Source organism: Tupaia chinensis, unplaced genomic scaffold, assembly GCF_000334495.1.
Source record: "Tupaia chinensis unplaced genomic scaffold, TupChi_1.0 Scaffold142061_1, whole genome shotgun sequence".
Classification (NCBI taxonomy): domain Eukaryota; kingdom Metazoa; phylum Chordata; class Mammalia; order Scandentia; family Tupaiidae; genus Tupaia; species Tupaia belangeri.
The window spans coordinates 158,030-169,722 of record NW_006201913.1 but is presented as its reverse complement, the minus strand read 5'-3'; positions in this window follow the sequence as shown (position 1 = coordinate 169,722).

Below are 11,693 nucleotides of genomic sequence, written 5' to 3'. Positions count from 1 at the left end.
GATTTAATGAAGAACAATAATTGGGAAGCAGCAGTTGGCATAATGGCTATGTTGCTGGACTCCCACGTAGTCAACCGCAGTTGGCGTCCCGGACTCAGTGGCTTAAAACTCACGCTGGGCGTGTGTGTGTGCGTGCCCAAGATCCCGAGAGGAGAATGGAGGAGAAGGGATTGCAGCGTGACCATCCCCCCTGGGGGGTGATTTCTCACTTTCTGTCTCTCTGTCTGGTGAGCACACGCGCCCTATAGCAAAAAACCTCTCCAAAAAAAAAAAAAAAGAATAAATGAACGTAAATAAATATTTAATAATAAATAAACAATATAATAAAATAAATAATAAAAGATTAAATAAGTAACTATACTTTAACTTGCTTTTTTGGGGAGAGGTTTTTTCTATAGGGCACATGTGCTCACCAGAAAGACAAAGAGAGACAGAGAGACAGAAAGTGAGAAATTATCCTCCAGGGGGGGATGGCCACGCCGCAATCCCTTCTCCTCCATTCTCCTCTAGGGATCTTGGGCACACACATACACATGCACCCAGTGTGAGTCTAAGTCACCGAGTCCAGGACTTGAACTATGGTTGACTACGTGGGAGTCAAGCGACATAGCCATTACACTAACTGCTGGTCTCATTAAGTTTCTTAACTAATACATGTTCCATGTGTAGTCTACACAGCAAGGGAAATCAATGTAAATCAATTGACTTTATGTCAATTAATGTTAGAGAAGATCTTTAATATGATGGATTTTCAGCCATACATGGAGTCACTATGGAAGATTTGCTTTGATGAGGCATATCTACTCAAGGAAGCATAAATTTGATTTTGTGTTTTACATTATTTTATTGTACTGTCTTTCTGTTTCTGCTTTCAATTTACATGGTTGTCTACATATGACTCCTTCCATTGTTCTAATAAATATCCTCCATTTAAAGAATTTTGTGATAGGGCCATCAGATTACATGAATGTTAAAGCTGCTGAGTCCCAGGTGGCTGACTTCATGGTTCAAGTCCCACACTCAGCTGCTTGAAAATCACTCCTGGTACATGTACATACATGCCCCACATCCTAAGTTGAGAATGGAGGAGAGAGGATTGTGCCATGGCCATCCTACCTGGAGAATGATTTCTCTTTGTCTCTCTCATCCCAGGGAGTGCATGTGCCCTCTAGCAAAAAAAAAAAAAGTGATAAACATTAAATAGGAGGTAAATAATTTGTGTATTTATACTACAGTCAATTTCTATGTCTCTTTTATACTCCAAGCTTTCTTCCATCTTCATGATCAAAGGGTGACTCACATGAAAAATTTAAGTGTCTTACAGTATCACCTGTAGGAATAGAGACTTGATTCAAGGTCACAGCTTATTACAACAAAAACATCTGCCAACCTTTCCTAGTTAACTAGAAGGGAACCCAAAGGTTGTCTTTTTTAAATAGAATTATGTGAAATAAACAGGACTATCCATGTAATCAGGAATGTTGTCTTCAAATATCAGAACAAATATGTATAAGTAAGAGGCAGAAGACTTCTCCGAATATGTGCATTTGTTTTCTTTGAATTAATTTTTGTAATGGTAAGCTATTGCTGCATAACAAACCAACTCAATAATTAATGGCTTAATGTCATGCTTTTGTATTACACTGGATTCTATATTGGTAAAGTCTTCTCATTAGGGAATAGGATATATGAATTGTGGAGTGGATTAAAATATTAAGTTCACAGGACTATGCATATCTTCATTTGTTCTTGAATTCTGAATAGAAAGGGCAATTTGAGAGGGGGAGATCAGGAAAAGTAGTGGTATCTTTCAAAACCTTTTTCAGCTTCTTTTTAACCACTGAATGTGTCTGATTACACATATTCTTTCAACGAAGAAAATGTCACATGTCCAAGATCAGAGTCAACCATTGTAGGTATATACACTTCTCCCAATGGGTTAACAATAAAACACAGAGCTAATGGTGGGGAAGCATAATTTTACTAAAGAAACTAAGGGAATCAATATGTAAGTGGAAAATAAAATTCTCTACCCAAGTGATAAACAGATACATAAACATAAACATCCCATATATCTGTCTGATTGTATGCTTATGAATGATATGCTGTAAGTTTGCAACAAAGACAAGAGTTCCTTGAAGAGTTGGAGGATTTTCTAGATTTGGAGGAATAATTTGATACACCAAGAAGTATCAGCCTTTGAAATATTCCCAGGAGTGTAATATAAGACATTTTTAAAGTGTCTTAAGTAATAAGGAGAAAAATAGAGAGGTAAGATATGTATGGGACACAGAATTGTATTAATATCTGTTGATGAGAACATGTGTAGTATCCTCAGCTGGACTGGTATGAAGTGTATTCATGTTGGGAGAATTCACTTTACAAGATAAGTGATGTATAGTGATTGAATGTATAGAAGAATTTAAAATAAAAAATATATTTAAAATACTTCCTTTTTTAATTGTCAGAGGGTGTGTGAGTCTAACAGAGAGAGATAAATAAAGGGGGAGAGGGAGAAAGCACCTCTCAATAGGACATCATCTTGCCACAATTCCTTTTCCTTTATTTCTATATCCTGCCATGATTTAAGGCATGTACTCACATACATCCTGCTTGTTTTTCCCATTTCTGGAGTTGGAATTCAAACCATATTCAGTCATGTGGGATATGGCTTCCTTAATCACTGGGATACAGGGCCATCTAGAGTCTAAAAATTCTTAATATGGCCAGTCAGTTAGCATGAGGTTATCAATGATGGGTAGACAATTTTATTTTCCACATATATTGACTCCCTTAGTCTCTTTAGTAAGATTATGCTCCCCCACCATTAGCTCTGCGTTTTATTGCTAACCCATTGGGAGAAGGTAGCAAAGTATAACTAGTCAAATATTCTCAAGAGCAATGGTGCCTGATTGAGAACCGCTGGTCCAGAACTTGAGCACTGGAAGCTTAGTGAGAGGATTGTCATCCAGACACTATCCCTTACTTGGTTTTAAGAATTAGGTAGTGTGAGGTTCCACACAGTAAAACTCTCCTGAGCACCATTTGTTCCAAGCCTGGCATAGAACCAAGGTTGACCTGCATAATTAATGTTGGCAAGAGCCCACACTTCAGGTGATCCTACTGCAAGGTCACACTGACCCAGAAGGAGAAGATAAAGACCCAAAGTGAGAACTGGGAGGTCTAACTCCCTAGAGATGGAGCAAAAAGACCCACTGAATGTTTCATGAAGGCTTATTCTACTAATCCTAACTCTTCTATATATCAGTTACACACCTAGTCTCTCAGAATAGCTTGATTGTCCTAAAAAAGGAAACTTCTCCCTCCTAGAAACAACTTCAGATTCAGATCCTAAGGTTCTCTTTCTTTCAATAAACTTTCATTTTTTTAAGAGGGAGTTTTGAGGGTAGTAGATGGGGAAAAGTGAGAGGAAAGGAATCAAGGTGAAAAATATAGAGGAAAGACGTGTAAGGAACAGAGAAATGAATGATTGTTGATAATAACAGGTATGAAATCTTTGACTGGACTGGTGTGGGGTGTATTCATGTTGGGTAAATTTACTTTACAACGTTTATTGATATATATTAATTTAACTGACATATACTATTTTAACATAAAATAACAAAATAAATATTTGTTTTAAAAAATAGATTTTTAAAACTTTTTTTATTTCCTTTTCTCTTTTACATTCGATCACATTATTTAGTTTACATACTGAATATTTCAACGTGTGACCACTTCTCCCTAGTCCTGTTGATAAAACTATAAAAGTATCTGCAACAGAGAATACCACATTTCTTTGTCCTATTAATGCTTTGACTCTCTATTTTTGCTATAGGGTATGTGCACTCACCAGAGAGAAAGAGAGAAACAGAAAGAAAGTGAGAAATCAGCCCACAGTGGAATGGCCACGCTTCAATCTCTTATCCTCCATTCTCCTACTAAAACTTTCTTTTTCCCTTCAGATTATATTTCTTGAGTCTTACTCCAACTGTGACACGCAGGTCACTCAAACCTTTTGAGCCCTACTTCTACAATAAATAATAAAGACTGTTTTGTTTGCTTTTTTGTTTGTTTGTTTTTGTTAGAGGGTGTGTGAACTTTCCAGAGACAGACTAAAAAGCTCAGAGAGAGAAGGGAAATCACCTGCCCCCCATGGGGAATGGTCATGCCATAACCCCTTCTCCTTCATCTCTCCCTCCTTTCATAATTTTGGATATATGCACCAGGAATGTTTACCAAGCTGCCAGATCTGGGAATCAAATTGCACAGCTAATCATGTGGGTCCCACTGCATTAATCAGAAAGCTATGGTATTGGCCTGAAAGAAGTTTTCAATAGTAGAGCACCACAAAATGGACTTCTTCATTCTTTTTCTTTTTAAATTTGCTCCAGTGTGTATGTATTCACTGGAGAGAGATAAAAAAGGAAAGTGAGAAAATACCCTCCTAAGGGGGTGACCGCACTGCAATCATTGCTCCTCCATTCTGTTCTCAAGATTGTGGGCATGCTCGCACATGTTCTCAGTGACTTTTTCAAGCCACTGGGCCCAGGACTTGAGCCAAATGTGCATCTGGCTTTGTGGGATCCAGACTCCTTAACCATCATGCCATCTGATTGCCCAAATTTGGCAATTTACGTAACATACCAAGTTCACGTTATGGTGAATAAGAAGATTTAAATATATCCATAATAATTAAATAAAAACTATGATGTGGTGATTAAGGAGCTGGAAAACCACATGGCCAACTGCAGTTCAAGTCCTGACCCTAGTGATTTGCATTCTCACTTTCTTTCTTTCTCTCTTTCTTTCTCTGTCTCTCATGAGAGCACATGGCCCTATAGCAAAATTAAAATAGTAATAAATGAATATATTTTTAAAAATTTTTGATGAGGGGATAAATAATAGCTCTTAACTTGGGGTATACATATGAAATTCCTATGCAATCCTTCACTTTTGGTAGTTCAGCTTGCTTTTATTTCCTTTTTTTTTAATGGAGAGATCTTTGCTATAAGGCACGTGCACTGGCTGGAGAGACCAAGAGACAGAAAGCAAGAAATCACCCCCTCCCCTGGGGATAGCCATGCAACAACTCCTTCTCCTCCATTTTTCTCTCAGAATATTGGCCATACACACACACACACACGCACACACACACACATACACACACGTGTGTGCATGCCTGGCATTAGTTTTAAGCCATTGGGTCCAGGACTCAAACTGTGGTCAACTATGTGGGAGTCTAGCAAGATAACTGTGACACTATCTGTTGGTTCCTTTATATTTTATTTTATTTGACTTTGTACATATTTATTTACATTCATTCACTGTACATCATTATAGTATACAACATGAGATTTTCCATCCAGAAAATACTATGTATTGGTTCAATCAAGGATATTACCATACATGTTATTATCAACAAATAATTTTCCATTTCTTGCTTCAGATTCAGGTGGTTTTACTTTTTGACTTAGAACCCAAGGAGGATTCAAATCACTTTCAGCTGAATGACATTTATTCTCTTTCTGCACAACTGGTTTACAGACGACTCGATTTTGCTTGGGATTTTTAGAATTTCTTGATACAGGCTTGATGCGCTTATAGCTTGGTTGATATTTAGCAGTCAAACTCTTCTGTGTTTTGTTCCTCTTCTTGGGGCAAACTGATTTTCCCTGCCTTTTTTCTGTCGCACTGGGAATAGGCGTATCTGCATTATTTTTTTTAGGTTATTTGCTCTACTCTCCTTTATCAACTTCCTCTCCAATGGATTGAGGTACCACTTATCTTTGTTGTACAAGGATACAGTGGACATAGCAGTTTTAAATGGTGAAACCTTCATTTGCAGATGGTAATCTATTTTTTAGCTGTTTTGAGTGGACTCAAAATGAAATGGCCTTGTTGAGAGTATTGCACCGTTTCTTCATCTTTATTACTGATTTGACAAATGTGCTTCTTAGTGGGTGATGGAAACAGACTTTCACTAAAGTCCAAAATTAATTTCTTTGATGGAATGTCTGATAACATGCTGTCACAGTTCAAAGAATGTTGCTTCTTCTTTCTTGGAATAAAAGCTTCCATCTTCTTAAATTAATTCCTGTGCCTCTGAGCAGGAGCCCTTCTCCTCAGCCAAGCCCAGCCTAACTACTTTCTCATTATCATTCTTCTTCCACAAGTTTTGAGTGTCTTAAATTTTTTTTCTATCTAATGCAAACATTCATATTAATACAGTTTTTAAGCAATGCCATGTATATGCATTGTAAATGCTCATTGTATGCACATTGCAAATGCTCTTTATAATTTTTACTTTTTATCTTAATATTTAAATAGACAGTTAATAGTTGTATATTTAGAGACTTTTTGATCTATTTCCAATTAGCTTAACAGCTTCTTTGCTTATCTCTTTCAACTTTCAACTAACTTGGATTCTCAAATTGATTTTAGAAACAGCTTTATTACCTGTAAGATCATAGATTATCTACAATATTCACATATATATCCTAGGAAAAATATCAAAGAGCTTCAAAACATTTGTGGAAAATAGAATTAAATATGAGTTTGTTTTGGTGCAAAAATTTTTGCAATCTATGCATAGCTTTTTATTATAACACACATTTTACATAAACTTTTTGAAGACCCTCCTGCCTCATATAAGAGATAAACTTCTTCAGAAATGCTTTAATACCAATCAGTGATTTTCTTGACTGTAAAATAATGATTATAACACTTGAACAATGTTGGTAATACCTATTTGTGTGAAAAGTACTTGTTCTTTTTTCTCATTTTGGTAGTACTGTTTACCACATGGAACTAAGAAATGACACACAAATTTCAGAATTCCTTCTTCTGAGACTTTCAGAGGAACCAGAATTTCAGCCCCTCATATTTGGAGTTTTCCTCTCCATGTACCTGATCACTGTGTGTAGAAACCTGCTCATCATCCTGGCCACCAACTCAGACTCCCACCTGCACACTCCCATGTACTTCTTCCTCTCCAACCTGGCCACCAACTCAGACTCCCAACTGCACACCCCCATGTACTTCTTCCTCTCCAACCTGTCCTTTGTAGACATCTGTCTCACCTCCACCACCATCCCAAAGATGCTCGTGGACATCCAGGCACTTGCTTTCTCACTTTCCCTTTATCTCTCTCTCTCTTTGTCTCTCTTTTATTTAATTTTTTTAATAATAATACATTAAATTAAATGAATAATTACTTTTTTAAAAATTGCTTAACAAATATCTGATTCATTTGTACTCTACACAGAAAAGTAAATCTGCATAATTCAATTCACTTAATTCAGTCTCATGTCAAAGATGGTCTTTAATATGATGGAGTAAAATTTTCAGCCATACATGGGATTACTATGGAAGACCTGCTCTAATGAGGCATAGCTACTCAATGCAACATGGAAGCTTGGTGTCCATGTGTAAGTTTTTTCATTGGAGTGAAGGATTTAGTTTCATGTTCTACATTATTTCATTGTATCATTTGGTTATTTCTGTTTTCATTTTCCATGATTGTCAACATCTGACTCCTTCTATTGTTCTAAAAATATCTTACCCTTTAAACATTTTTGTGATAGGGCCAGCAGGTGCCATGGAGGTTAAGGTGACTGGATTTCAAATGGCTGACTTCATGGTTCAAGTCCCAAACATAGCAGCTTGAATACCTCTCTGGGTATGTGTACATGTGTGGTCAAAATCCCAAGAGGAGAATGGAGGAGAAGATTGCAGTTTGGTCATCCCCTTTATTGTTCTGTCTCTCTCTCTCTTTCTCTCTCTCTCCCCCTAACTATCTTGTCTCCAATGAGTGTATGTGCCCTATATAAAAAATATTGTGATTAACATTAAAGTAGATGTAAGTAAAAAAAAAATCTGTGTGTTAATACTTAGTTCAGTCTCTATGCCCCTTTTATACTCTAAACATTCTTCCATCTTCATGATCAAAAAATGACTCAAATGAAGAGCTTCAGTATCTTCCCAACATAGCCTGTAGAATAGATACTTGTGATTCAGGGTCACAATTTATAACTCCAAGACATTTATGTCCTGCCGACTTTTCCTACTTACCTAGAAGAGAACCCCAAAGGACTTCTCTTTTAAATACAGTTATCTGAAATAAACATGAATATCCATGTAATCAGGAATATTGTCTTCAAATATCAGAACAAATGTTGATAAATAAGAGGTAGCAGACTTCTCCAAATGTCTGCATTCTGTTTTGTTTGCATTAATTATTGTAATGGTGAGCTAATGCTGCTTAACAAACCAACCCAATAATTAATGGTTTAATATCATGCTTTTGTATTACACTGGAATCTATATTAATGATGTCTTCTCATTGGGAATTAGGACATATGAATTGTGGAGTAGAAAAAAAATATTCAGTTCAAAGGACTATCCATACCTTAATTTGTTCTTGAATTCTGAATAGAAAGGACAATTTGAGAGGGGAAGATCAAGAAAAGTGGTGGTATCTTACAATGCCTTTTACACCTTATTTTTAAGCATTGACTGTGTCTGGCTGCTCACTTTCTGTCAACCAAATCATGTTACATGTCTAAGCTCAACATCAACCATTGTAGAGGTATACATTCCTCTCAACTGAGGTAGCAACAAAACACAGAGCTAACGTGGAGGTGCATAATCTTACTAATGGGACTAAGGGAGTGAATAAATAAATGAAAAATAAAATTGTCTATCCAAGGGATAAACAGACACATTAAAAATCCCATATATCTGTGATGCTGTATGTTTATGAATGATATCCTATAATGTTGCCATAAAGAAGACAAGAGTTCCTTGAAGAGTTGGAGGAGTTCCTAGAAGACTTGGAGAAATAATTTGATACATCAAGAAGTATCAGCCTCTGAGATATTCCCAGGTGTGAAACATAGGACAATTTAAAAGAGTCTAAAAATTCTTTCTTATTTTTTAATTTGCCAGAGGATGAGTGAGTTCAAGAAAGAGAAGGCAAAAGAGGGAGAAGGAGAAAGCACTCCCCAATGGGACATGGTCATACCACAATTCATTCTCCTCCATTTCTCCTGCCATGATTTGAATCATGCACTCACATACATTCAGTATGTTTTTTTTGTTTTTGTTTTTGTTTGTTTGTTTTTGTTGTTTTGGGAGTTGGAATTAAAGTCATTGTAAGTCACATAGGGTCTGGCTTCCTTAACCACTGGACTACAGAGCCATCAGTGTCTAGAAATCTTTAATATTACCATTTGAAGTCAGCACAAAGGAATCAGTGATGAGTACAACAAAGCATAACTGGTCAAATACTCCCAAGGGTAATTGTGCCTGATTGAAAAATGGCTGGTCCAGAACTTGAGAACTGGAAGCTTACTGAGAGAATTGGAATCAAGGCATCACCCCTTACTTGGCTTAAAAGGTTAGACAGTGTAAGGTCCCACACAGTAAAACTCTCCTGAGCACCATTTGGTATTACTCCAGGACTGACAAGGAACCAAGACTGATCTTCTCCATAATTGTTCTCAGCAAGAGCCACCACTAATGGGGCTGCTGATGCAAGGTCACACTGATCCAGGAAGAAGATAAAGACAAAAAATGAGAGCTGGGAGGTCTAACTCCCTAAAAATGGAGGGAAAAAGTCTTTCATGTATACTTATCCCACTCTGCCTAACTCCCTGCATATCAGTCATTCATGCAGTCTCAGAATGGTTTGATTACCCTATAAAAGGAATCCTTTCTTTCCTGGTTTGCTGGCTGAGGCACCTCCAGCTTCAGACCCTCCAGTGTTGTTTCTCTTGATGAACTTTGTCTTATTTTATTTATTTATTTATTTTTATGTTTAATTACTGTATATCTTTACTGTGTAAAACATTGCTTTTTCCAGCATGAATATGGTGCTTATAAGTCAAGACAGAGACATAACCCTATATGCTTTCATCAGAAAATAGCTTTCCATTTTGTGTCAATTAAGTGTATTGTTAACATTGTTTTCCTTTTTTACTCTCTTTTTTAAAAAAAAAAAAAAAAAAAAAAAAAAGAGAGATATTTTTGCTATGGACACATCTGTTCACCAGAGAGACAGAAACAAAGAAAAGGTGAGAAATCCTCACCTTGTCCCCCAGGGATATGGCCATGCTGCAATCCCTTCTCCTCCTGGAACTTTCCTTTTCCTTGAGGTGATGTCTCCTGAGTCTTACTCCAGATGTGACAAAGAGGTCACTCAAATCTTTTGAGATCAACTTCTACAATGAAGAATAAAGGTGTTTATTGTTTTGTTTCATTTGTTAGAGAATGTGAGCTTGCCAGAGTGGACTGAAAGACACAGAGAGAGAAGGAGAAGAGAAATCACACACACACCCCATGGGGAATGGTCATGCCACTGACCCTTCTCCTCCATCTCTCCCTCCTTCCTGGATTTTGGACATATGCACCAGGAGTGTTTACCAAACTGAGGGCCTGGGACATAAATTGTGTGCCCTCAGCCACATGGAGACAGCTACCTTAATCATAAATCCCTGGGACCGCCCTAAAGAAGAAAGTTCTTTTTTTTTTTTTTTTTTTCTGTAAAGTTTTTGCTATAGGGCGCATGCGCTCACCAGAAAGACAGAGAGAGACAGAAAACAAGAAATCACCCCCCAGGGGGGATGGCCATGCCACAATCACTTCTCCTCCATTCTCCTCTTGGGATCTTGGGCATGCACGCACACGTGTCTAGCATGAGTTAAAGCTGCTGGGTCTGGGACTCGAATTGCAGTTGTCTACATGGGAGTCCAGCAACATTGCCATTATGCTAACTGCTGGTCCCAAGAAGGAAGTTCTTAATAGCAGAATGAACTTGTGTAAAACTCACATCTTTTTCTTTCTTTTTAAAATTTGCTTCAGGATATGTGTGCTCACTGGAGAGAGAGAGAGAGAAAGTGAGACAGTACCTTCCTGGTGGGATGAAAACACTGCAATCACTGCTCCTCCATTGTCCTCTTAGGATTTGGGGCATACACACATGCACATGTGTCCGAATTTTTTAAGTCACTGGGTTTAAGACTCTGACTGAATGCTCATTTGGCCATGTGGGATCTAGTCTCCTTAATCATCATGCTGCCTGGCTGGCCTAAATGAGACAATTTCTGTAAGACACCAAGCTCAAATTACAAAGAATAAGAAGATTTCAATATATCTGTAATAACAAAATAAAAATTCATGATAATGGAGGCCAGTAGGTGGCATGATGGTTAAGGCGCTAGATTCTCACATGGCTGGTTATGGTTTGTGTCCCAAACTTGATGGCTTGGTTTCTCTCTCTCTCTCTCTCTCTCTCTCTCTCTCTCTTGTGAGCATGCATGTCCTATAGCAATTTTTAAAAAATGAATAGTAATAGAAAATAAAATTTTAAAATTCTATGATGACAGAATAAATGATAGCTCTTAAATTGGGATGTAGATATAAAATCCCTAATTGCTTTGGTAAAGGTTTAATGAAGCTAGGAATTAGAGTACTTGTAGTTTTAAAGTCATACTTGTCCCCCTCATTTTAAGAAGGAAGTAATTTCTGGTATGTATCAGAGGCTAGCATAAAGTAATGCTTTGATAACCCCAAGGTTCTCACTGTACTTTGGAGAAAGGTAATTCAAAGGTGGGCTAAGATGTTAGTGAAGCAGGCCATCAAGACTGTCGCCATCTTGAAATTAAAAGAGGCCTCTCACAAGAGCCATCTGA